The sequence below is a fragment of the Schistocerca cancellata genome, chromosome 9 (assembly GCF_023864275.1).
Source record: "Schistocerca cancellata isolate TAMUIC-IGC-003103 chromosome 9, iqSchCanc2.1, whole genome shotgun sequence".
NCBI classification, from domain to species: domain Eukaryota; kingdom Metazoa; phylum Arthropoda; class Insecta; order Orthoptera; family Acrididae; genus Schistocerca; species Schistocerca cancellata.
Window position 1 is genome coordinate 205,840,573 of NC_064634.1, and position 22,624 is coordinate 205,863,196.

The 22,624-nt window shown below is 45.2% G+C and overlaps 1 protein-coding gene across 4 annotated transcripts in view; it reads left to right on the plus strand.

Moving 5' to 3' along the window:
* LOC126101567 (PDZ and LIM domain protein 3) overlaps positions 1–22,624 on the plus strand; it is a 384,428-nt gene that overhangs the window by 153,172 nt on the left and 208,632 nt on the right. The gene's annotated exons all lie outside the window — the stretch shown is intronic.

A 22,624-nucleotide genomic window follows, 5' to 3' on the forward strand; every position in this document is an offset into this window, starting at 1 on the left:
CTCATGCCAGCACGTTGTAGGTGTCGCCACCGGCGCCAACCTTGTGTGAATGCTCTGAAAAGCTAATCATTTGCATATGACAGTATCTTCTTCCTGTCGGTTAAATTTCGCGTCTGTAGCACGTCATCTTCATGGTGTAGCAATTTAATGGCCAGTAGTGTATGTATATGTAATGAAGTGAAACGCAGTTTCTGTGTGTCAATAAAGCACGGAATTATAACTGTCACGGCAGTTGTGACGGAATGTTCAGCTCGGCTGTTGGCTAGTTGTACTCGTGCGTAGCTGGTGGTGGTTACGAACTGTGGAGGGACGGAAGGGCCCCGGCGGATAACGACCGCTATTCCTGACCAGCAGCTGCCGGCTCTATCAGCGCCGTTGCCGTCCCCCGTACCCCGTACCCCGCCGAACACTGCCGCCAGCCACACCGCCGTTCCCCAGACTCGCTACGCATGGTCACAGGGGAACACGCTAGACTGTTCACAGCACGCAACACCTGAATCACGTACTAGAGGAGGCTTTTCAAGCCCACTGTCGGATATACAGGTTTCGGTGTTTGGAAGTTTCCGTGTCTCGATTCAAGCGAATGCGGGGATGATTGCGATGAGCAGACCAGGGCTAATTTCCTTCCCCATCACTAGTCTTTTCAATTTATGGATCGAGACCCGCAGTCAGCTTTTTGAAAGAAGTCGTTTTCCTTTTTTCTTTTATTTTGAAACAAACCGTTTATTTCATCATTATAGTATTCCATAATTTTGCAGTTCGTCCCCTTGAGCACTGACGAGCTACATCGCAATATAGAACAAAATAATACGAGTTCACACAGCCATAGTAGGTGTAGACACAACCATCACAGATGAGAAGCCACCATATACGAGGGTCACTCCAAAAGAAATGCATACCATTTTTTTGTAAATCCATCTTTTATTCTACATGTTTGAAAGTTTTACAGTGTGTAAATACTTCCTTTAGGAACAATATTTTCATTTTTCCACATAATTTCCGTCCCTCTCAGCTGCCTTACGCCATCTTGGAACGAGCGCCTATATACCCGCACGGTGAAATTCTGGACCAACCTGTTGGAGCCACTGTTTGTCAGCGTGCACAAGGGAGTCATCATCTTCAAACCTTGTTCCACGTAAAGAGTCTTTCAGTTTCCCAAAGAAATGATAGTCACATGGAGCCAGGTCAGGACTGTAAGGCGGGTGTTTCAGTGTTGTGCATCCGAGTTTTGTGAGCCACTGTCAACATCCTGGGAACCCACCTGGCACAAACCTTTTTTAACGCCAACACTTTCAGTACTCTGCAAACACTTCCTTCCCCTATCCCAACGTAGCGTGACAATTCGTTCACTGTGATGCGTCTGTCAGCAGTCACCAATTCGTTAACTCTCTGCACATTCTCTGGAGTGTGTGCAGTACGAGGCCTGCCGCTGCAGGAACAATCCTCAATATTGCCGTGCCCGCTTTCATCACGTAACCTGCTTGCCCACAGACTAACTGTACTGAGATCGACAGTAGCATCTCCATACACCTTTTTCAACCTCTTGTGGATGTTTCCCACTGTCTCGCTTTCACAGCACAGGAATTCTATGACAGCACGTTGCTTCTGGCGAACGCCAAGTGTAGCAGCCATCTTGAAGACATACTGTGACGGTACCACTCAAGGGAACAGGTTGAACTAAGTTTGAGAACAAGCGGGAAGGATATATCTACGCACAGTAAAACTTTCACACGATCAGAATGAAAACTGTATTTTTACAAAAATAGTGTGCATTTCGTTTGGAGTGATCCTCGTAGAATGGGGAAAGCAGATTCCCTGTCATGTCGCTGTGGTAGCATATACAACACATTAAAAATACTTTAGCATAACTATTGAGGCTATGTTTGGGCGAAACACTTTTCGCATCACCACCACATGTAGCTTTTTCACTACAGTGCTGTGAGGTTCAAATGGTTCAAATGGCTCTGAGCACTATGGGACTCAACTGCTGTGGTCATAAGTCCCCTAGAACTTAGAACTACTTAAACCTAACTATCCTAAGGACATCACACACATCCATGCCCGAGGCAGGATTCGAACCTGCGACCGTAGCGGTCGTGCGGTTCCAGACTGTAGCGCCTTTAACCGCTCGGCCACTCCGGCCGGCTGCTGTGAGGAAAATAACATTTTTAATGTAATGTAGCTTGACAGTTAGCTAATTGTTAAAGGCTGCAATAAATGTTTATTTCAAAATAAAAGAACAGTCGCGCAGGAAAGTAACTTCATTTAAGAAACCCTTCCCGTGCTTGTCCTCACCGAACTTCTACCTGTCCTAGGAAGAACATAAAACACTAATATTTCTTCGTCGTTTCTCTCAACCTAACAATTATCGAAACTAAACAAATGCAAAATTTATTGTATGTAAATAGTAATAGGAAACTATTTATTTAGAAAACATAAAGCTATGGTAGGAAAATAATTATTATAATAAATTCTCTTGTATACAGTATACCACAGAAGAGAGATAAGGTTTTATGCGAAACATGTCTTTCAAAGAACCAAATTAAATTCAGTTGCGTAAAAGAGTAATAATTGTCCCCATCTACCAGAAGAGTTCATTGCAAGTGAGTACAAATCACCGCACATATTAACTATACAAAACCAGCTGTCTTGTGAGTTCGTTATTTGTGTGTGTGTGTGTGTGTGTGTGTGAGAGAGAGAGAGAGAGAGAGAGAGAGAGAGAGAGAGAGAGAGAGAGAGAGAGTGGTGTACACAAATCGCCCCTACTAACTGATCGTTCACTCAGACGATGTTGTCATCGTGCTCATTTCACGACGTTCATGAAAGAAGAACTAATATATTGCCATACTCTTCTCGGTTTTCTGCGCTCACGGAGTTTTAACGGCAACCTTCCCCGTCTTCCACACGCTCTCTTGTAATATCTGTCATTAGAATGTTATGGACATCTTCGTAACACTCTTGCGCGTACCAAACAAATCATTGGTGAAACGTGTTCTCTTTGTTTGATCGACTCTATCCCAAGCCAGCTCTGTCTTGAACGAATTACGTTTCCTTAAGTTTCCCTCCCTCCATCACTCTCAGGCTCTTATCTTCTTATCCTGCAACTAGTTTTGTATGTCTTTTGTTGAGGAAACACCGAACAGAGCAGGACATGTCTTCAGCACCATCTAATCCGTTCTCTTGTCATTAGTAGAAATGCATCTGAAAGATATGCTCTTCCAATAGGAGCGTACCCATAAACACTCATCAAAACAAGTTTTGCATCACCTCGGTTCCGAGAGTTCCGGGACTTTGCAGAAAATTGGAATAGGGATCAACATAAACATCACTTCCGCCCTTTTTACTGCTCATGAAAACCACACATTGCTTGTTGCACCGCCATACAGCGAGACCTTCAGAGGTGTTTGTCCAGTTTGCTGTACACACCGGTACCTCTAATACCCAGTAGCACGTCCTCTTCCATTGATGCATGTCTGTATTCGTCGTGGCGTACTATCCACAAGTTCATCAAGGCGCTGTTGGTCCAAATTGTCCCACTCCTCAACGGCGATTCGGCGTAGACCCCTCAGAGTGATTGGTGGTCACATCGTCCATAAACAGCCCTTTTCAATTTATCCCAGGCATGTTCGATAGGGTTCACGTCTGGAGAACATGCTGGCCACTCTAGTCGAGCGATGTCGTTATCCTGATGTAAGTCATTCACAAGATGTGCACGATGGGGGCGCGAACTGTCTACCAATAAGACGAATGCCTCGCCAATATGCTGCCGATATGGTTGCACTATCGGTCGGAGCAGGCATTCGGGTATCGTACAGCCGTTACGGCGCCTTCATTGACCACCAGCGGCGTACGTCGGCCCCACATAATGCCACCCCAAAAGAGCAGGGACCCTCCACCTTGCTGCACTCGCTGGACAGTGTGTCTAAGGCGTTCAGCCTGACCGGGTTGCCTCCAAACACGTCCCCGGCGATTATCTGGTTGAAGGCATATACGACACTTATCGGTGAAGAGAACGTGATGCCAATCCTGAGCATGCTGTTGAGCCCATCTGTACCGCGCTGCATGGTGTCGTGGTTGTAAAAATGGACCTCGCTGTGGACGTCGAGAGTGAAGTTGTGCATCATGCAGTCTATTGCGCACAGTTTGATTCGTAACACGACGTCATGTGGCTGCACTAAAAGCATTATTCAACGTGGTGGCGGTGCTGTCAGGGTTCCTCCGAGCCATAATCCGTAGGTAGCGGTCATCCACTGTAGTAGTAGCCCTTCGGCGGCCTGAGCGAGGCTTGTCATCGACATTTCCTGTCTCCCTGTATCTCCTCAATGTCCGAACAATATCGCTTTGGCTCACTCCCAGACGCATGGACACTTCTCTTGTTGAGAGCCCTTCTTGATGCAAAGTAACTATGCGGACGCGATCGAACCGCGGTATTGACCGTGAAGGCATGGTTGAACTGCAGGCAACACGAGCCGTGTACCTCCTCCTGGTGCAATGACTGGAACTGATCGGCTGTCGGAGCATGGTTGTTTACAACTTTGGGAGGGTTTAGTAACATCTCTGAACAGTCAAAGGGACTGTGTCTGTGATACAATATCCACAGTCAACGTCTATCTTCAGGAGTTCTGGGAACCAGTGTGATGCAAAACTTTTTTTGATGTGTGTATCTAGTTTTTCCTTTAACCAACGTGTTATCCAAGATCTCTGTCATCTTCACTGCTCAGTATGAACGCCAGACCTGTAATCCATTGAACATACAAGGTGACAATTATTGAACTATATGAAATAAAATAATGGTAGTCTGAAAGATTTGCGTTAGGACGTTCAAACTGCACGGTTGGCCTTGTATGATTCACACATCTTTGTTTACATATTTCCATGTGCTGAAATTTCTTGGCATGTGAGTGGTACTTCAGGTTATGTCTGTAAATATACTTAAAAAAGAGCACCATATAGTCCTAAATGCTGCATCACAGGCAGTCAGCTCTGGAACGGAATGGCGCGGTTTTTTCAACGACACCAGGACCCCAAGGAAATTTCATCATTTGGGAAAAAGCTAATTTAAAATTATCGTAACGTGAACTAGCCATCTGAAAATGAACCTTTCGGTTCGAAATCGGTAACGGCGCTATTTAAATAAATAAATAGCGTTGTAAAAAGCAGCTGGTTGCTGTCGTCTTCTCTGTAAGAGTCGACTTGTGTTTTTTACGTAGCCACGGGCTCAGAATGTCAGTTTTCGACAAAACTGCAATTTAGACTTATTGTACAAATTTTGTTTATGAAAGTCCTTTACCCATTAATGTGCGATGGTGAGCTATGCATTAATCTTTTGATTGGGTTACATACGGAAAAGATGTTACTTCCACGCTTTCCATTTTGATTTCTTCTCTTAATCTCGTTGTTTCCGATGGTTAAAAACACTTTATAAGGTAACGTTTCTGAACCATTTAATTAAGATATAGTACTATAAGCGAAATAAAGTTACAAAGACATCTAAAACTTGTATGACTACACTGTTAATTACATGAAAAAAGGATGGAGTAACTTCGATAATTATGGCAGCAGTAAGGAAGATTAAGTACTATAAACAGAATAATCTTACAGAGCTTCTATGACTACACTACTAATTACACAAAGAAAGATTGGTAGCACTTGGATAAGTGTGGCTAAAGTAAAGTATGTCTGGATCCAACAGTCCTCAAATGTACTTTTTAGTATGAGTCCGTTTTCCGTTTTCTAACAGTTGCCAAAGCTGTGAGAGAGAACTTACATCAATTACTTAGCTGCCGCCTGTACGAATATCGTTCTTCATACAGACGTAGTGCGGGTAGCATAAAACGACATAGGTAGGGGCAGCTCGATCACCCTGTATGTATGAAACTCTATTTTAAACTAAGTAACGCTCGTCTCTGCTCCCTAAGCAGCTGTTTACCGTAAAATAAATATTGTGAAGCTTCCAGTCTGGCTTGCATGCCAGTTGCCATTTATTCTGAAATAATGCCTTTTTGTCACTCAAATAGCTCCATGTTCTAGCCGTCGTTGCTTCACACCACAGATTTCTTCATTTAAGGAATTTCAATAAACCACCGACACCCATTTCTTTAAAGAATCGAACTCTCATGTGTAAAACAGCTTCAAACAACTGATTGCTTAACAAATGAGCCAATGCATTAAATATTTGACGTTAAGCAGGTAAGCGAGAAAAAGATTAGAAAAGATTTGAAATTATGTGTAAAGTTTGTAGGAAGTCGCCAAGAACTCTCTGTCTCAAATACTGGATGAATACAGTCTGGTACTTCGCACTGCTTGAAGACATATACTCCGTTCCTAATTGTAATATATGTCTTACTGTATTTAACTTTTGACATAAGACTATACTTCTTAACGAGTAGATTATGACAATTTTGAATTTTTGAATTCGGCCAATAATTGTATTAAGTACTGAAAATGGTTTATTTGTCGCCTTTGGAAACTGTTAGATAGGCAACCACCAATTGGGATACTACAGCATGAACCTGTTTAGCGGTTTAGTAATATACACTGAAGGGCCAAAGAAACTTGTATAGGCATGCGTATTCAAATACAGAGATATGTAAACAGTAAAATACGATGCTGCGGTCGGCAACACCTATATGAGACAACAAGTGTCGGGCGCAGTTGTTAGATCGGTTACTCCTACTACAATAGCAGGTTATCAACATTTAAGAGAGTTTGAACGTGGTGATACAGTCGACGCACGAGCGATGGGATACAGCATCTCTGAGGTAGCGACGTACAACCACTTCACGAGTGTACAGTGAATATCAGGAAACCGGTAAAACATCAGATCTCCGACATCGCTGCGGCCGGAAAGACATCCTGCAAGAACGGGACCGACGGCGACTGAAGAGAGACGTTCAACGTGACAGAAGTGCAGCCCTTTCCCAAATTACTGTAGATTTCAATGGGCCGTCAACCACTCAACGAAACATCATCGATAAGGGCTTTAGGAGCCGAAGATCCACTCATTATCCCTTGATGACTGCACGTCACATAGCTTTACGCCTTGCTTGGGCCCGCCAACACCGACATTGGATTGTTGATGATTGGAAACGTGTTGCCCGGGCGGACGAGTCTGTTTCAAATTGTGTCGAGCGGATGGACGTGTACGGGTATGCAAAGAACCTCATGTTTCCATGGATCCTGCATGTTAGCAGGGGACTATTCAAGGTGGTGGCGGCTCTGTAATGGTGTGGGGCGTGTGCGGTTGGAGTGATATGGGACCCCTTGTCGTGTAGATACGACTGTGACAAGTGACACGTACGTAAGCATCCTGTCTAATCACCTGCATCCATTCATGTACATTGTGCATTCCGACTGACTTGAGCAATTGAAGCAGGACAATGCGACACCTCATACGTCCAAAATTGCTACAGAGTGGCCCCAGGAACACTCTCGTGAGTTCAAACACTTCCTCTGGCCACCAAACTCCCCATACATGAACATTATTGTGCATATCTGGGATGCCTTGCAACATGCTGTTCTGTCCGCCACCGTGGTCTCGCGGTAGCGTTCTCGCTTCCCGAGCACGAGGTCCCGGGTTCGATTCCCGGCGGGGTCAGGGATTTTCACCTGCCTCGAGATGACTGGGTGTTTGTGTTGTCCTCATCATTTCATCATCATCCAGGAAAGTGGCGAAATTGGACTGAGCAAAGGTTGGGAAATTGTACGGGCGCTGATAACCACGCAGTTGAGCGCCCCACAAACCAAACATCACAACATGCTGTTCAGAAGAGATCTTCACCTCTCGTACTCCTACGGATTTATGGACAGCTCTGCAGGATTCATGGTGTCAGTTCCCACCAGCAGTACTTCAGACATTAGTCGAGTCCGTTCCATGTCGTGTTGCTGCACTCCTGCGTGCTCACGGGGGCCCTACACATATTAGGAAGGTGTACCAGTTTCTTTGGCTCTTCAGTGTAAATAATAACATAATCAAAGACCATATTATGTACGAAGGGGTTTCAATAAGTAATGCGACACTTTTATTCTAAAAGCTGGTTAGTTTTATTCAGGATACTACTACACGATTTTGTTCCCCACTCTTTTTGCTACTGCAAGAGGCGACTATTGGGAGGGTTGGTTCTGCGCCAGGAGGCCCTCTCCCATTTCGCTCCTCGCAAGTTTTCCTCGGAAGGATAGTAGTGACCTGTGGTCGCCGGTAGGCGCAGTGAAAGAAGATTCATAACTAGTTATTTATTTTCGTAAAAATACTTCTTGACTCGTGGATGCGTCGTCTGTCAATGCCCGCTGAGGAATCGTGTCATGAGTGGCCTGCCCGCTCAAAGCAGGTGACGCCGCACTCTTCATTCCATCCGACTGCTGTACTGGCCGTCCACCGCTTGCTGTGGCCCCGGCGACGGCGCGGCGCGGTTGTGAACGACGGCGGCGAGTCTATGGAACTTTTACATACCGGCTTGGGAGATTCTGTGTCCCCTCCCGCTTACTACACTTCTTCATCATCCATCGCGCGCCTACGACTGTGGACGTGTAGCCCTGAAGTTCCATGATATTGGCCTACCGTACTGATAGGCCCTATTCAGTTCGCCAGAATGTCAGGAATGGTGTCCTGATCCTGGTGGAACAGAAAGACCTCTAGGTCCTCCCATCTGCCATAGAGGCAGGCTATGGGGTTGAACTCTGTGACTGGTGACTATGCTGAGGTAGCCATCTCTCCCAGCAGCTGCTGTTGATGTCTACAGGTTGCAGGAAATCTACAAAGACTTGTGCCATGCATCACTTCACTGCAATCAGGTTATCGAGTGCAAACGTCATGTATGCCATCTATCCGTCTGACTGACTGCCTTACGAGCTAAACTGCTGGCTTGTTTATGGAGCGAAGTAGTGGCTAATCTTTACACGACGTCATTCGTCATGACTGCACAGGACTTCCTATTACGAAGGTATCAGCACTTTTCCTTCTGCCATGCTTGCTTATCGAGTTTGTCATAGTACAGAACTGGTTCTTAAAAGCTCTTGATTCCGTTTGTTGCATTCTTCTTAGCCTTTTTTTTCACATAACGAAGGTGACGTGGCTCTGTCTGGCTACTCTGATCCACTGCATTCTGCTGTCTGCTTCGCCAGAAACGCCGATGACCCAGCCTCAGTGACGAAAAGCTGCTGCTGTAATATAGCTAGATAGCTTCACTTTCGGATTTTGAAAATTTTATCCGTTTTACTGCCCTACACAAGGTTGGCATGCAACATTACAAAACCTTATTTTTTTAACGTAATCTCTGTTCAATGCGACGGCCTTACGCCATCTTACTGGGTGCTGCTGTAATATAGCTAGATAGCTTCACTTTGGGACTTTGACAATTTTATCCGTTTTACTGCCCTACACAAGGTTGGCGTGCAACATTACAAAACCTTATTTTTTAACATAGTCTCCGTTCAATGCGACGGCCTTACGCCATCTTCCTGGGAGCGATTCTATGCCCGCATGGTACCACTCTACTGCTCGACGTCGGAGCGAAAGTCTTCCTGCATAAATAACCTCCGCATCATCCACGTATTGCATCTTGCTGAGCGCGTCCCTCACTGAGCGAAACAGGCGGAACTCTAAAGGTGTGCAACCTTGCTGTAGTGTGGATGAGGAAGAACAGCCCAAAGAAGTTTTGTGAGCAGCTCCCGAATGCACAGACTTGTGTAAGGAGAAGTCCATTTGCACTTTTATTGCGAAGAACACGCTGAAGATGTTAATTCGATTTCCTGAGGGTGCCGGCCGTTCTGGCCGAGCGGTTCTAGGCGCTTCAGTCCGGTACCGCGGTCGCAGGTTCGAATCCTGCCTCGGGCCTGGATGTTTGTGCTGTCCTTAGGTTAGTTAGGTTTAAGTAGTTCTAAGTGTAGGGGACTGACGACCTCAGAGGTTAAGTCGCATAGTGATCAGAGCCATTTGAACCATTTTTTTTTTCCTGAGGGTAGCACAGCTGTGTGCGGCCGTCGGCACGCTGCAGATCGGACTGGTTTACGCGACCTCGGTGCAATGATGGCAGGTGCCTCGCCCAACGACTCACCGTGCTTTTGCTTACTGCCAGATCACTGTTGACATTCAGCATGCGCCTGTAAATATCTGCGACGCCCTGGTTTTCTGCCGTAAGAAACTCAACGAGAGCTCTCTGCTTGGAACGCACCTTCGCTACAGAGACCATTTCGAAGGCTACATATAGCTCCGCCACCTGTCAGAACTTATTGAAACTAAAAAGGCTGAAGCGGGAATATTCCACTGTGTCGCAAACAAATTTTCCATTTTTTTCAACTCAAACTGGCCTAGAAAAAAATGCGTTCGTTGCTTATTGTGCACCCCTCATAGTACTGCTACATTCATGCTGCGAGTCGTAAAATAGAACTGCAGGTGAGATTCGCCTGTAGATAAGAGGCAGCGTTTGGACTGCGCAGTGTGACGTGGCAGTGCGTGGGAGCCGCGCTGCGCTTCCAAACACAATAGCCCGGTAATCGCCGGCGGTAAACAGGTTGCGAAAGGACTCCGTGTGGCGTGCCAAGTGGCACCAAAGCCACGTACTCCCGCTCAGGCAGCTGAAAGCTTCTGGGTCGAAGTTTCGGCAACGTCTGATTTCACGCAGAAAGAGCCTGCCAATGCATGTCTGGCATTCCTCATGGAAATGTTACTGGCTCTCTGCTGTTCCTGATCTAAATGAACGACTTCGGAGACATGTGAGTAACCATGTTAGATTGTCTTCAGATCATGCTATCATTTACCTTCTAGTTAAGTCATCACAAGATCGAAACCAATTGCAAAATGATTTATACGCGATATCTGTATGGTACGAAAAGTAGAAATGACCCTAAATGATGAAAAGTGTGAACTCGTCCACATGAGCGCTAAAATGAATCCGTTAAACGTCGGTTGCATGATAAATCACACAAATCTAGAGGCTGTCAATTCAACTAAATACGTAGGAATCACAACTGCAAACAACATAAACTCGAACGATCACATTGGAAATGTTGTAGGGAAGGTAAACCAAAGACTGCGTTTTATACGCAGAACTCTTAGGAGATGCAACAAGAGACTACTGAGGAAACTACTCTGCCACAGTGGTGCTGTGCGGTAAGGTATCTTTACCAGATTGGACTGACAGAAGTCGTCGACAAAGTTCAAAGAAGAGCAGCTCGTTCTGCATTACCGCGAAATAGGGGAGAGTGTCGCGGATATGATATGCGAGTTGGGGTGCCAATTACTAAAACAAAGGCGTTTTTCATTGCGGCGAGATCTTTTTACGAAAGTTAAATCTCCAACGTTCTCCTCGTAATGTCTATCTACATAGAGAGAAATGATCGTCATAATAAAATAAGAGAAACGATTGCTCGCACGAAAAGATTTAAGTGTTCATTTCTTCCCCCGCACTGTTCTAAAGTAGAACAGTAGAGAAATACGGTAGTGGGAAAGTGAGTCGATGAACACTCTGCCAGGTACTTAAGTGTGAATTGCTGAGTAGTCATGTCGATGTAGATGTAGATGCAGTTTTTACGGAAAAAACTCTGGAAGTGGCATAAATGGAGAATGAAAAGAAAGTTCAACAGAAGGAATTTATGTTAGGACGTAAAAAATATGTTTACACTGCACAATATGAATGTGTCAGTTTCACATAGCACAAGTAAAGTCTTTTAAGAGTGCAAGATTCGGGGTTAAGGTCCTGTTGACAATGATTTCATCCATACACATTATAAAAACCATATCAAAACATATTATAAAAATAGATGTACGTGTATATACAGGCTGATTCAGCTGCTCCTACCGAAGTCGTTTTTTACAACCCAAAATGTTATATGCCCTTCATAACCCATGCGCGATATTTTCATATCCTCTCGCTCACTACACGCGGATAGGTAGTCCTACAGAAAAAATGAACGGAACCTTTTTGTTCATTTAATGTATATAAATTTTGTACTGGTATACGTTTTCGCTAGAGGCCACAATTGTCGATTTATTTAAGAAAAATTCACAGAAGTGACTTTCAAACGCATCTCCACCTCCACATTCATCCCTCGCCAGTCATGATTTGTAATATGTTGTTCGTGGCCCTCCCTTCAACCAATGTACGAAAATTTCTGACTACACGAACTACTTTCGATATTCGTCCTTTTTTGGTCTCTGTTTATTGTGCTATTATACCACCAGTTTAGTCGGATATTTCGTTAACATTATCAATTTAAATGCGCCCATGAGGGTAATGAAAGAGAAGTAGCTGTTGTAAGCGTTACGCTGAAAGTAACTACACTGAGTTTTCGATCCAAACTTAACCTTTAAAAGCACAGTAATTTGCACTCAGAAAGCCTGACGAATACAGTGATGTAATTGTTTAATTTATGCTGCTCAAATTAACAAAATTGTCAGGCAAAATTTACACGAACTTAAATTTAACAATTTTTGAGCGCTCGACTAAGCCGGTGGTATAATAAGGCAAGTCAATGAAGACCAAGAAAAGGTCGAATGTAAGAAATAATTGGTGCAGTCGCAGTTTTTGAGCAGTTGTAGGAAAGGGGTGCCATGAACAACATAACAGAAATTCTGACCGGTGGAAGTTAAATGCGGGAATTGGTGTGCGTTTGAAGCACGGTTTTCTACGTTTTTAGTGACGAACTCTAAAGCTATTTACTCTAGAGAAAACGAATCCAGGTAAAAAATTTAATGAATATCTCGCACGTGGTTATGAAGGCCAGATATAACGTTGCAGGTTACACAAAACGTCTGTGGTACGGGCACCTGAATCACCCTAGATGTGTACGTGTATTCGACGTCTCTTAAATCACAGTGCCGATTTCAACCAAACTTGGTACATATGTCACTTACTGTCCGGCAAGAATATCTACCTTTCAAAGGGTGGGGGATGGAGGTGAGAATGCAGTGTAGCTCACGATGCACGAAAACCCATTCTTCAGTCCTCCATTATTTGATAATGAGACCACTTATTGATTTGCAACAAACTTTACACATAATGTCGGTCCTTTATGAAACTTTTTCTAGCTGACAACGCCTACAAAACGATGAAAGGAAAATTGTTTATCGCTTACTACATTTTCAATGTTCGTGCTGTAAAACTGCCGCATGAAGCATGACGTTTCGTTTTATTATTCTTTGCTACTTAGTTTCCATACTCACCTTGTGGACATTCAACTTCGTCACACTATGCGTATCATATCTGTAACAATACTTGCTACTCCAGTCCGATGGCTGCCGGTGTTGTGTAACATACCACCTCCTTGCTTCAGAAGTCAAAAACATCTTGGTCGTCTGTGTTCGAGAATACTGAATAACTCGTCACTCCCAATTCACGAAGACGTGAGACAGCCAGAATCATGCAGGTTGAAGTCCCGTAAACCGGTATGTAAAACGGCTATGGAATTGTTAAAGAAAGGACATGCATCTTGAAAGTTGAAGATCCAACAGTAAGGCTCAATTGTTTCGGCTTGCCAAGATACACTTGGACCAGGCTTAACCGTTTCAGATGTGGTGTGGGAAGAAGTGCTTCGATTCTTCGTAAATGGGTTTGGGTGGACACCCCATACTGTGACTGTGCTGACTTTCCACAAACAATGAAGCATATAGCAGTGGACTGCCCCCTCCGTGCCTTCCCCGGAAATCTAGTGGATTCGAACCTGGTTACTTCCGAAGTGGTGGATTGGATCAATGGCTAATATATAAAGATCTAAACTGTATTTTAGTGTGTCTGTGGTATTGTATTTTATATGTTTTTGTGATATTTATGTAGCATGTAGTATGTATTTTAGTGTGTCTGTGGTACTGTATTTTATATGTTTTTGTGATATTTATGTAGCATACGCTAAATAAATAAATATTTACTACTAACTGCATTCGCAAAACATTCTTCAGACAGTATTCACGTGCACCATTGAATTTACCACCAAAATTATATCATTGTGCGAGACACAGTCCAGGAGATGTGATGATATAAACACTGAGAAGCGTGAGAAACTGACACGTCTTGCAAGACTTTTAAATTTATTGCTCCGTTGCTACTAATTCCATTTGCAACGCTATTGGCAGACAGTATCCACACATACCTCTGAATTTACCTAGAAAAATATACCATTTTACGACACGTAGTTCATAAGACACGGAGTCATAAACACTGAGGTGCGTGAAAAACTGCCGAATCATGCACGATGTTTTGATTTTCAACTTCTTTAGTGCTAACTCTGTTCACAACACATTTGGCAGGCAGTAGCCACATATACCTGCAAAATTGCATCACTGTGCAGTATATAATGCGGGAGATACGACGTCGTAAACATAGAGATTCGTGAAAGTAATGAAACTGCTGGGCGAAATTTGCTAGAGTTACAGGTGAAATATATGTAGATATACGTGTGAAATATGTTAAATATATGTGAACTATATCTGATATGTACGTGAAAGAGCAAAGCCACTGGTAAAAAACTCATGCATCACCGGTACGATTTCAAACAAATTGGTGCACATACTACTTACGATCTGGAAAGAAACACTGTGGGGATAAGAGCCACCAGCGTCCTATTGGGTTGAGCGTGATAACGTGAAAGGGGTCCTAGGAGATGGACAGACAGCGATGAGGAATGGGAAGATGGACAAAGATAAAAGGGAGGAGGTGGAGGAAAGAGGGGAGGCGGAAATGGACAGAGAGAGGGGAGAGGAGGTGACGGATAGAGAAAGGAAAAATATAGGAGATGGGCAGAAACGAGAGAAGGAAGAGAGAGGAACAAAAGGAGTGGAGGAGATGGTGAGCATAGAGAAGGGGAGGAGTAAATGGACACAGAAAGGAAAAAGAAGTTCATGGACGGAGAGAGGGGTGTGAAAGAGATAGACAGAGAAAGGAAAGAGAAGGAGATATACAGGTAGGGAGGGAGGAGGAGACGTGCAGAGTGTAGGGGACAGAGGAGGCAACAGAGTGGCAGAGAGAGGGGCAAGGAAGAGAAGGAATAATAGAAGACTGAAATACAGGGTGGCGCACGAAATGTGTTACCATTTTGTTTTTGAATATAAACTTTATTGTCAATACAATCTGAAAGGAACATATACTACAATGAAGAGCCGTCCATGGAGATTCGTTCTAACTCAGCACATGCTCAATATGTCCACCATTTCGTTTCCTAACTTCCTTCAAACGAACACTGAAGTTAGTGATTACCCTATGGCACATGTCTTCCGTAATTTCCCTGCAAGCTTGAAGAATAAGTCTTCTGAGCTCCATTAAATCACGTGGACGTTTCGGGAAAAATTTTTCCTTTACGTACCCCCAAAGAAAAAAGTCGCATGGATTGAGGTCTGGACTACTGGGGGGGGGGGGGGGGGAAAGGGGGGGGGCAATTTTGTCTATTATTGAGGCTACCTGGAAACCTGAGTGAAATGATCCACATGTCGAAATGCTCGTGTAAAAACTCCAACACAGTGTTTGCAGTATGTGGCCTTGCTACATCTTGCATGAACCACTGCGTGTTGAAGGGCAAGGCAGTAGCAAGAAGCTGTGGAATGAAGCTATTGCGAAGCATGCTCAAATAACGCTCGCTGTTCACAGTTTCTTCAAAGAAAAAGGGTCCAATAAGTCCGTGACTGGAAATTGCTGCCCACGCTGTAATCCTCGGAGCATAATGTTGTCGTTCATGAAGCACTTGTGGGTTTTCAGTGGCCCAAAAGCGTACATTTTGTTTGTTAACCACACCGTCTAAATGAAAACGCACCTCGTCTGAAAACCAAACGTTGTTGAGAGTTTCTTCCCTATCCTCCGCCCACTGAGCAAACAGTAGTCTCTGCTGCTTGTGTTCTTCAGTGAGCTTCTGTGCACAGGTCATCTTGTATGGGTACATATGGAGGTCAATTGTAAGAATCTGTTAAACGGAGCGTCTGGATATTCCCAGTTGCACTGCTGCCTTTCTACACGATTTCCCAGGACTTCTCGTTACAGCAACTCGTACCGCTTCAATATTCTCCGGCGAACAAACAGGCTTAGGCCGAGGTCGCTTCGCTTCCAATACTGTTCCTTCCTGTACAAATTTATCGTACAACCTGTGGATGGTCTTCTTGCAAGGGACCCATTGTGTGTTGAACTGTTGTCGAAAACGCCTCTGAGTCACAACAAGGCTTTTCGTTTGATGAAAAAGCGACACAATTGCCGATCGTTGTCAGCCATTGCTGCTTGCTAGTCTCCTAGCGGCAGTATCGTGAATTACACGTCATTTCGTAACTCATTTGTTTTTCCAAGCTCTGCTGGTACTGCTGTAGAGATTCCAGCTGGATATCTAATGTGCGTCGTAAATTGTGAAAGAAACAATTGGTAACACATTTCGTGCGCCACCCTGTAAATACATAGCTAGGCAACGCCATGTACTCTGCTAGTTAGTGATACTGCAAAAGTTCAGACTGGGGCAGAAAAGGGGAGGAAATTAGGTGTGTCCTTTTAAAAGGAACTATTCAGACTTTGCCTTAAACGATTGAGAAAAATTATGCAAACTCAAAACTGTCATCCCCCCCTCTCCCTCCCCCTCCCCCCCCCCCCCCCAATGCGGTTCCAGTGACTTACTACCGCTCCACCCCATTCAATCGGTCATAAGAAGTGGATACATGTCTGTTTTATACAGAAAGGGTCTTCGGAGGAAGACTTCGTTAGAAATACTACTCTAGAGTATCGATAACTTTCTGTGTGGTATTCAGGTCCGAACATCCCGTTCGCCATTCCAGATATTGAGTTGCTTGCATTTGAAGTTACTCGTATGCGGTACGACGTCTATGCTATCGAACGTTGTGATGTTGGAAAGTCCTAAGCTATTACGTCACACAAGGATGTTATGTGTCTACATGTGTATAGCCACAATTTCTCGTTCAAAGACGTAGTGGTTCATTTGTCCGAAAGAATTGCTTATATCGGGATGGTTCCTTCGAAAGGGCCCGATCGATTTCCTTCTCCAGCCTTAATCCGACCTTGTGCCCCGTTTCTAGTGGCCTCGGTGTCACGGGACGTCGAACTCTCTAATCTTCCTCGCTTGCTTCCCAGCAGCTGATCGCCTTACAGATACAGGATGTTCCAGATAAGGTGTTTCTGTACTTGAAAAAATAAAAAGTGAAAGGAATATTTAATTAGATTAGTAAGCGTAAGAAACGTTACTTTTTCTGCGAAGTTTTGAACGTAGTTTATTTAGTTATTTTCCAGAGAGATACAGTAAATAACTGTAATTTATTGAGTAGAACATTAGTTTTTCTGTCAGGTAGCTGATGTATTTAAACCAACTGCGTCCAAACCAAGTTAAAGCGAACTTCTATGAAATTTAGTTATTGAGCCTGAAACGTTCAAAGTTTTATGGTTGGATGCAACGTGCTGTTCATTATTAACTGTGTTTAGATGGATCTTTTTGTGACAGAGTATTGATTTAAGTGAGACTTTCAAACGCGTGCCCTTTCTCCTGAATGCACAACAAAGTGCACCAACGACTTGCGAACCAGAAGTAAAGTTTCTGGTGTCACGGAGCAACAAGCTTTGTCGGTGTGCTGTTTGAAGTCATGTTCGCTTTGTTTGCAGAATATATCCTTACGCTTCCGTAGACAAGTCAGTTCGGAATGCACAAACAAACGAGGTTCGGTCTGCCATAGCTATTGGCGTGGGATAAACATGGCATAAACGTCCAACGAGTGCTTTGACATGTTGCTGATGTTGAGCGATCTCCGACACCATGGCAATGCAACAGTCTTGGCTTATGCGTGAGATATCCTGGTCGAAGGAATCCGGCAGCCATTTCGTTCCTACATACCTTCGGGAAGAAAGTAGTTTGAGATGTAGCTCCGGTAATAGACAAAGACCAGCTATAAGTCAGGGCATGGAAGTGCTCGTTTTACAACACCCCACGATCCTGAAATCAGCTTAGGAGAAGTTCCTGCAGTCACTGGTATCAGCCTTACGTCTTTGAGACGAATAATACATGGTCACAAGTGTCACCCGTACCTCCGGTAACAGGCACACGAGCAACAGGTGAACAATTTCAGCCGGAGAGCTACTTATAAAGTGTTATGTTTCCTAATGAATCCACGTCTATAATTTATGGTGCAATGAACTGACATAACATGCAGTGATTGGTCACGAGAAAAATCCCTAGGTGGGTACGCCAAGTGACCGTAAAAGGACGTGGTACATTAATGTGTGGTTTGGGACGTTGAAATCATCGTCCCCACTAATCAACACGTAATGTGACAGGTGTGATGTATCAAGCTTTTGTAGCCGACAGTAGAGATGTTCGCCTTGAAAATGTGTAGACATTAGAAGCCGCAGAGGAATTCAGCCAATTCTACACGTAATGTTATGCAATAAATGACCATCAGAGTTGCTGGAAGATGGATTGAACGCCGCGGTCGCATAAATGGTTCACACGGTCACCTGATTTAACAATAGAAGATTTCTTTTTGTAGGGATATGTAAGAAATCGTGTTTATGACAACGAACCCACAACCTCATATACTTCAAAGAATTTATCGAGGTACGCGTGCTTAGCTGAGTGGCAACGTGCTTGCCTCCCATGCACTGGGCCAAGGTTCGATTCCCGGCCGACAAGGAGATTTTCTCCGCTCGTGGTCTGGATGTTGTTGTTCTCATCATCATTTCATGCTCATCGTCGGCCGCAACTCGCCCAATGTAGCGCCGACTGAAATAAGACTTGCACTTGGCGACCGAACTCGAATGGGAGAGGCCGGCCAGGGTGGCTGAGCGGTTGTAGGCACTGAACTGCGCGACCGCTACCGTCGCAGGTTCAATCCTGCCTCGGGCACGGATGTGTGTGATGTCCTTGGGTTAGTTAGGTTTAAGTAGTTCTAAGTTCTAGGGGACTGATGAGCTCAGATGTTAAGTCCCATAGTGCTCAGTGCCATTTTGAACCGAATGGGAGTTACCGGCCAACAATGCCATACGATCATTTCATTTCATTTTCAGCTTATCGAGGAGGCTTATCATTCCGTGACACCAAAACTTTACATCCAGTCCACAAGTCGTTTATAAGAGGCAGTGAGATGTGCATTCAGTAAACCTGACATTCATTTGAACACCTTACTTAAATGAACATTCCGCCACCAGAACATTCATCTGGTCACAGCCAATTATGTTCAGCATGTTGCATCTAGCCCTAAAACTTTGAACTTTTCCAGCTCCCAAACTAAAATTCATATAAATCTGATTTAAAATTATCCGCACACAGTTGGTTTAAACACGTCAAATACACGACAGATAAAAAGGAATGTTCCATTTAGAAGATTATGACTGGTTGTTGTAGCTCTCTCGAAAATGACTGCACTGTATGACTAACAAAATGGAGCACGCAGAAGACATGATCGAGTGTCAATATAACGTCGTACACGTGCGTAGCATCGGCCAGTATTAAACGATCAGGGCTCCAGTTCTCTGTGACAGCTAGAACGGCCACTAGAGTGCATTAGTTTTGTTCATTTTCTGTTGTTTTTATCGGCCCGACAGGATAAATGAGGGACATGAACAGCATGAGATGTTGAGTGCCACGCGGGATTAGCCTAGCGGTCTAAGGCGCTCCAGTCACGGACTGTACGGCTGGTCCCGGCGGAGGTTCGAATCCTCCCTCGGGCATGGGTGTGTGTTTGTCCTTAGGATAATTTAGGTTACGTAGTGTGTAAGCTTAGGGACTGATGATCTTAGCAGTTAAGTCCCATAAGATTGCACACACATTTGAACATTTTTTTGAGATGTTGAGTGCTAACTGTGAAGGACAGGGAGATGCTGCATACTCGTGTGAGAAGGCGTTATCAGCACCTCACAGAGTCTGAAACGGTTTCGTGGGGATCCCCATTTGACCGCCTAGTCGAATCGTGGAGTATCTACGTTTGAGAGACATTCGAATGTGTCAGTGGTCGGACTTAGGACTGCATGGAAATGTGAGGGCAGGAGCAGCCATCGTCTATGTTCCAGTCGACCACGTCGGACAACTACGATGGAGAATCACCGTACTGTGCACCAAGCACATCGTAACCCTTTCACATACGCGTCTGCCATCCGCGAATAAGTAATGGACTGCCTCCAACACTCTCTTGTTATCCCACACCGTTCGTTGGAGACTAGCAGCAACCGGATTGGGGAATTAGACTGCAGTTAACGACACAACACAAACGGCTACATTTAAAGAGGTGCCGTGAGCGGGAATCACGGACGGAATGAATGGCACCGTATTGTGTTCAGCGATAAATCGCGGCCCTGCACTACCCTGGATGACCAAAGTCGGCGCGTACAGCAGCGATCACCGGAGAGAGCCATTCCGCCATAATGGGGCACAGTGGTGCTCCTCCTGGCGGCATGGACTGGGGAACCATCGGGTATGACTTCAGGCCACGGCTGGTAGCGATTAAGGGAATTCAGACGGCAGAGCTGTACGTCACGTACATCCTGCGTCGTTACCTTACATGCGACATTATCGTGGTGCTAGTTTCCAAGAGGACAATGCACTTCCACAAATAGCACACGTCTCTATAAACTGTTTGCGTCACGTGATTCTTGAGTTTCTCCCGGGGCATTTGATAATCAAAATATCCACGGGTGTACTGCCGGTCTACAGTGTCCAACGGGCACAATATTTCGGCGATCATACATGTCGGCATCATCAGGTGAACTGACGGACTGAGCTCCTATGAACGTGTCGGCACGGAGATCCGTACGCTATGGCTGCTCAGGGGGAACTGGGTTCGGTCGCGGCGGCGGCCGATTTAAATACCCTCCGCCCGCGGGCGCACACCCCGCCGTCCGCGTCCCGCGCCACGGTCGCGCGGTGGAACAGATTGCGACGGCGTCTGAGATGACGTCGGTGTGATATCTCTGTCCGCCGTGGTCGTCACAACTATACGTTTGCTCGGTTTACTCTTGATTAACGCAATCGCTGGTTCCCAAGCCTTGCTAAGATTATAGCCACAGTCACGGTATATGAGGTCGTCATTGGTGCGAATTTCGATGGCCTCTCTAACAACGCTGTCCCAGTATCTCGACGTCTGTACCAGAATCCTCGTGCGTTCATACTCCATAGCGTGATCTTCCGACAAACAATGTTCAGCGACCGCCGACTTGCTCGGATACATCAGTCGAGTGTGCCTCTGGTGTTCACGGCATCGATCCTCGACGGTAAGCATCGTCTGACCAATATACGACTTGCCACATTGACACGGAATCTGGTACACGGCGGCCTTCCTCAAACCGAGGTCATATTTGGCGCACCCCACCAGTGCACGAGTTTTATTCGGAGGACAAAACACATTTCTTCAAAATGCGGGCGATTTACCCCGAGATTTTCCCCTGTATATGGAATAAACGCAGTGCCTACCTCGTGATTTCATCCATCTCGACAGGTTGTGCTGTAGTGGTTGGGCGGAGAGCACCTGATGATGGCGACATGTATGATCGCCGAAATATTGTGCCCGTTGGACACTGTAGACCGGCAGTGCACCCGTGGATATTTTGATTATCTTTGCGTCACGCTCAGATACTCCCACCTTCCCAGATCTGTCCTTTATAGAACCAGTGTGGGACCAGATCTGACGTCAGCTCCGTCCTAGTGTCAGTGTCACGGGTATCAAGAACCAATTAGAACTGTTGTCGGCCAGATTGCCTCATGAAGATACAACGGTTATGTGACATTCTTCTCATCCGAATCAGCGCATACATATAGGCCAGAAGCAGTCCAACATCGTACTGATACACTATGTGATCAAAACTATCCGGACGCCTGGCTGAAAATGACTTATAAGTTCGTGGCGCCCTCCATCGGTAATGCTGGAATTCAATATGGTGTTGGCCCACCCTTAGCCTTGGTGACAGCTTACACTCTCGCAGGCATAGGTTCAATCAGGTGCTGGAAGGTTTCTTTGGGAATGGCAGACCATTCTTCACGGAGTGCTGCACTAAGGAGAGGAATCGATGTCGGTCGGTGAGGCCTGGCACGAAGTCCGCGTTTCGAACATCCCAAAGGTGTTCTATAGGATTCAGGTCAGGACTCTTTGCAGGCCAGTCCATTACAGGGATGTTATTGTCGTGTAACCACTCCGCCACAATGGTTCAAATGGCTCTGAGCACTATGGGTCTTAACATCTGAGGTCATCAGTCCCCTAGAACTTAGAACTACTTAAACCTAACTAACCTAAGGATATCACACACATCCATGCCCGAGGCAGGATTCGAATTTGCGACCGTAGCAGTCGCGCGGTTTCGGACTGATGCATTCCGCCACTGGCCGTGCATTATGAACAGGTGCTCGGTCGTGTTGAAAGATGCCATCGCCATCCGCGAATTGCTCTTCAACAGTGGGAAGGAAGAAGGTGCTTAAAACATCAATGTAGTCCTGTGCTGTGATAGTACAACGCTAAATACAAGGGGTGCAAGCCCCTCCATGAAAAAAGCAACCACGCCATAACACCACCGCCTCCGAATTTTTCTATTGACAGTACACACGCTGGCAAATTACGTTCACCGGGCATTCGCCTTACCCAAACCCTTCCATCGGATCGCCACGTCGTGTACCGTGATCTGTCACTCCACACAACGTTTTTCCACTGTTCAGTCGTCTAGTGTTTACGCTCCTTACACCA